The following is a 6,000-nucleotide window of genomic DNA, read 5'->3' as shown; positions in this document are numbered from 1 at the left end:
CAGAAATAAAAAAAAATCTCTCAGAAAAAGAAATAGACTAAGGTCTCTTTCACACATCATTTTTTTTGCCATCAGTCACAATCCGTTGTTTTGTGAAAGAAAACAGATCTAGCAAATGATGCTGGTGGATCTGGTTTTTTCTCATAGACTTATATTAGCGACGGATTGTGACGGATGGCCACACGTTTCATCCGTTGACCGACGGATTCGTCTGAAAATCTTTGCCCGTCAGCCGGAGACAACGGACATAGTAACGTTTTTTGTGTACGTCGAAAAGTCGGACAGTGACGGATCCAGTGCCATCCATCATTGGCTATAATGGAAGCCTATGAGCGCAGGATCCATCGCTGTCCGTCAAAAGACGGAATCCAGCGACGGATTCCGTCTTTTAAAGCTGAGCATGGCTGAAATAATTTTTCATTCTTTATTTTAACCCCTAAGGCCGCGTTTTCCATTCTGGCACAAAACCATTCATTCTCTCTCTCTCTTACCAACACCCGGTTATTTTACCAATGGTCCATATTAACATGTTTTTGTTTTTTACAGTAGATTACCTCTGTAATGGAACATGCCACAAACAAAACCATATATAAAATAAGAGGCATAGGGGGAATGATTTGATAAAATAAATAGGAAACCATGTTGTGCGGCCCTCAGTTTTTCTTGTATTTAGGGTGTGTTCCAGCTTATGCATCTATACTGTATATAAAGACCACTAACTTGGATGTTCGAGGCTTCATTTCTTGCTCATTTTCTCTGGACAGCCTCATCCAGCTGTGAGTGGTGTTGATCGGTGAAAAAGTAAGGTCTGTTTATGGACTTTAAGGGTATTCCTATCTCAGACACTTATAAACATGTCCAAAGAATATACTATAAATGTCTGATCACATTTTTATCTGTAGAAGTGAGAATACTCCGGGATTATTCAACTCCCAATGCTCCCATGGAAGTAAATGCAGAGTGAACTTGCAGTAATTGTTCTAAACTATAGCTGGCACCACCAATGGGGTGTAAATTACCCACCCCAAACTGGAATTGCTTCCATCAGTGGCAGTGTAGTTTATACGTACAACCACAACCAAAACTTGAAGTTACAAAGAAACCCAATCTGAGAAGATCCTGTTCTTGTGTTGCTATCCGGATGTAGGTTTGGAATAATTGACAAACCCTTCTTGGTGTGTAAGGTTATGTTTACATATTACGTTTTTGCTGCAATTTTTATGCAAATTTTAAGCTGTTTTACAGTATCAATAAAGTCTATCAGATTTCAGAAATTTCATGCACACACTGTTCTGTCTCCGACATCGAATTCATAACCTTTGACTGTCTGTTTGAAAATATTTACAATGATTTACTGAGAATAATATAGAATGTTCAGTTTTCCATAGATTCTATTGTTTTCATTGTTTTTGGCTCCCTCTAGTGTCCAGAGTCATAACCGCAGTGTTATTGTGTTATTTTACTTTCACTTTGCTTGTATTTTTCCCTCTGTTGCAGTGCATTCTGGTAAGTTTTGCAGTTGCATCCTGGTAGCCTTTTGCAAAGCATTATGGTTAGTCCAGTCTCCATTTCCCTCCAGTTCTCCATTTTCCTTCAGCCTGTATTCAGGAAGCATCTCATTTCTCTTCTCCCCTTGTGATAGCATAGCTATCTCATATTAGATAGCTGTCTCATATTAGCCTGGTTATTCAGTACTTCCCCTGGTTAGCTATTAGTGCAGATGTTGATTTATAATGCATTATGTATATATGAATTGCTGATGTACCCTGTATTGACTGAGTGTGTATATATATGTTTTGCTTGTAGTTTCACTGCGCACCAATATACCATCACGTTCAATAAAGCACAGATTCAACTACAGTCTCCTTATTGGACCCTGGTATAGCGGTTTAGCTGCCTGTATAGCTACATGAATTCTGTTACATTTAGTGAGGACAGAACACACACATTGGGTTTTATTTTCCTGACTGATTTGTAGAACTGCTGTGTTTTTGAAAACTGCAGCATGTTACTTTTTTCAGTGTTTTTGCAGCTTTTTTTCACCCATAGGAAACAATGGGTAAGTGCAAAAACACAGAAATCAGGTTTTGCTGTGTTTTTGGTGCAAAAACCTTTAGGAAGTTGCATCATGATTTTTTTTTTTTTTTTGGGGGGGGGGGGGGGCACTGAACTTTGTCACCATGTACAAGGGACAACAAAAACACAGCAAAACCTGCTTTTTGCAGCCTCTTTGAGCAGATTTTGCCTGCAGAAAAAAACCCACAACTTGTGAACATAGCCTTGCACGTTCAACACCCTCCTGCTCATGACACTGAATGATCCCACAGCACTCTCCATGATGGTATTACCAGGGTAGCAGCTAAGGGGCCCAATCCTTGTAAAAAGAGCTTCAGAAATAACAGTGAGTAATCGCTGTGGATGAAAACCATATTTGATAGAACCTGTTTGACCTCGGTGGATCAGCACTGGTTGCCCAAACAAAACCTCTAAAGCCACTTGAATGGAAAACATCATTGATGATTGACGTTCTATTGCGAATGAACCTCTCGCCCTAAGAATGGGACGACTTGCTCAGCTGTAGCACAAGTAGATACTAATGCCCTTAGCTTAATTTCCGACACTAATTGAGCTCCAGATTCCAGACAGTCCGGTTTATTACCAAGATTCATTAAATTCAAGCAAACAGAAGTAGAATAATGGGTATGAAGTGTTTCCTGAACCATCCACCACTCATCGTTTCCTAAGTGTTCTCCGACATCAAGGTTCTTGTACTAATTGACCTCAGCTGCTATATTCAGGCTTAAAGAAATTGTCTGTGCAAATTCGATTACACTGAGATTTATATGAGCAACGATAAGTAGAAATTCAAGTCTTTGAAAAATGTAACTCATCCTTATGGGAATTTACACAGTTATTTCTTACAATGAGGAGACCTTTTTACCTGCCTCTGTAAACATCTTCTGAAATGTCAATTTGACCATTTTTCAGTAAATACATGCTAGAAATATTAAGTTTTTAGTTCTGTATTTATAAGGAGGTTGATTGGGATGTCAGGGAATGTACACACTGCATTGGCCAGAGTATTAAGATACAGGACAGAAGCAGAAAATCCTATTGACAATCCAGGAGTAGCCTTTTATTACTGAAAGCAGCTGTAGCTTGACCACTTATGAGGAGGTGGATTGGCACCATTTTGAATTGTTCTAGGTCACTTAGAAGAACAAGCTTGAAGAGCGTGGTTAGGGAGACTGGAAGACTGATGTTGAAGAGAGAGGTCGTCTGCCTGATTCGGCATACACACATCCATGTGAAATGTCCTTGTGCTGCCCGAATAAAAAAAATTTGACAGCACGTGGACACATTGAGTAGAAAGGTTATATTCTCACCTTTGTTACAATCACGGATCTAAGAAAGAGATTTCGTGAGACTCGGAACATGTCCTATTCTGATCCGACTTTGACAATCAGAATAAGACAAGACCAATAAAAAAATCAGGCAACATAAAGACATTTTAAACGGCTTTGTGAATCCAGCCTGAGGATACGTTCCGATGACCATATTAACGGTTCGATTGCGGTCAATGGAAAAAACTGAAAGCAGTTTGATTGACATTATTCAATGGGACAGTGCAGAAGAGCGTTTTTTTTTTACATGAGCTGAATAGACTTAGGGCATGTCCACGTATTTGGACAGAGCGGAAAACCCGCTCCACCCAAGGCCTCACCCCCTTCTGGCCGCGCGGTGATTCCGGATGTGCTCAGTGAACACATCCGGAGTCACCGCAAGGTACTCATAGCATAGGCAGTTTACCTTGCGGAGACAGAGTGTCTCCGCAAGGTAAACTGACATGCTGCGGTCTGGAAAGACGCGCCGCATGTCCGATTACACGGTTCAGTCACCCGTGTAATCAGACGCATAGTGGAGACGGGATTTCATAAAATCCCCTCCACTATGCTGGAACCTCTGGACGCAGCGTTGAATCCGCAGCAATTCCTGAGTGTTTCCTGAACGTGGAAACACTCCCTCGGAGATTTGTTTGAGAACATTAGAATTCATACAGCATCATGAAGACCAAGGAACACACCAGACAGGTCAGGTAAAAAAATTGTGGAGAAGAGTAAAGCTGGGCTGGGTTATAAAAAAAAAATAAGACATGCTCTGAACATCTCACGGAGCACCGTTCAATCCATTATCGAAAATAGAAGGAGTATAGCACAACTGCAAACCTACCAAAACATGACCGTCCACCAAAACTGACATTCCAAGCAAGAAGTGCACTAATTAGAGAAGCCGCTAAAAGGTCCATAGAGGTGCTGCAGAGATCCACAGCTCAGGTGGGAGAATATGTCCACATGACAACTATTAGTTGTACACTCTAAAATTCTGGCATTTATGGAAGAGTTGCAAATAAATCCATTTTTAAAGCAAAGCTATAAGAAGTCCTGTTTGCAGGTTGCAAAAATTAATGCAGTACAAAGTAATTTTATTCATAAAAAACTGTAAGTGACATGATAAAACTACAGTAAAATCACATAGAAACAAACTCTATTCACACTGAATACAGCGTTCCTTGGGCTGGGTCAGTGTATAGAATACAGATCATCAATTGGTATATTGCATAGTACCCAAAAATAAAAAACATATATAGTTCTTGTCCAGTGTCTAATTGTTGATACTTTATGGGGCATCCTTTATTGATATTATGGATGTGCAGTGCATCTAATTCTTCTTCATGTACAAATTGGACATGAGGAGGAAGTCCGGGCTGCCGGTCATCTCTGACTTCCTGTTCATGCTCAATTTATCCGAGGGCGGACACAGGGAATCCAGCGTTGATTCAACTTGATTGGATGCTCAGACTGGCCCACAGGAGAATCCTCTGTTGGGCCCCTGTGCAGCACTGCTAATAAGTAGTGCTATTACACTTGATTCACAATCATTCATTAAACAAGCTATTCAAATGACTATTATATAGAAGCTAACGTAAATTTGTGTACAATGGTCAGGTTATTTATTTTTGCATAGTGAACAGTGGGTCTCAGGAGTCAATGTTACTGGTGGGCCTTTACCAAGCCAGTCCGACGCTTGTCACATGTCACAGCACCCGCACGACAACCCCGGGGAGAGTGAGTGCCGACACTGTGGGAACGGCGCCAGCACAGGAGGTGTGTATAGGCTTTTTTATTTTATTGGAGACAAGTGGTGGGGTACGAGGAGTTGTCCAAGTAGTGTACAACTTCTTTAAGGCAACATGTCTTCTTTAAAAGTAGTTGGCATAGAACAGGTCAAACGACCTAAAAGAGCCGGTGACTGGCATAAAGTTGTGCTTCTGAGGGACAACTGACACCTGGCACTATGTGTCGGGGCGGTCACGGACCGCCCCCAGCACATTAACCCCTGGCACACTGCGATCAAACATGATCGCAGTGTACCGGGGGCACAGTGAAGAATCGCTTCCCTAAGACCCCCGAAGTGACGCGTCGCTCTGAGGGTCTCCTCCCTGATGGCCCCCTGATCCATTATGGCCACGGGGGCCTTCGGGGTCCTGCAAGGAGGCGGCTTCCTCAGTGCCTGCTGAGAGCAGGCACAGAGGGAGCCTGTGCAGCGCCTGTCAGATCGCTGATCTGACAGAGTGCTGTGCAATCTGTCAGATCAGCGATCTGACACTTTACAGTGATGTCATAGTAACATAGTAACACAGTTTTGAAGGCTGAAGGAAGACCTTATGTCCATCTAGTTCAGCCTATTTTTAGTGCAGCTGTTCTGCATTGTTGATCCTGGGGAAGGCAAAAAATCCACAGAGTAGAAGCCAATTTTCTCAATAGGGAAAAAAATTCCTTCCCCTAAGCTGGGTCAACCATCTACCTATAATATTCTGTTATTCGTAACCTTCTATACTGTTACTCACAAGAAAAGCATCCATTCCTTTCTTAAATTCATTCAGTGAGTTGGCCATCACCACTTCCTCAGGAAGAGAATTCCAGAGCCTCACTGCTCTTC

Source organism: Dendrobates tinctorius, unplaced genomic scaffold (genome assembly GCF_039654945.1).
Source record: "Dendrobates tinctorius isolate UK_male_01 unplaced genomic scaffold, ASM3965494v1 ptg000083l, whole genome shotgun sequence".
Taxonomy (NCBI): Eukaryota; Metazoa; Chordata; class Amphibia; order Anura; family Dendrobatidae; genus Dendrobates; species Dendrobates tinctorius.
The sequence above is the reverse complement of the archived record's forward strand: the minus strand, read 5'-3'. Positions refer to the sequence as shown.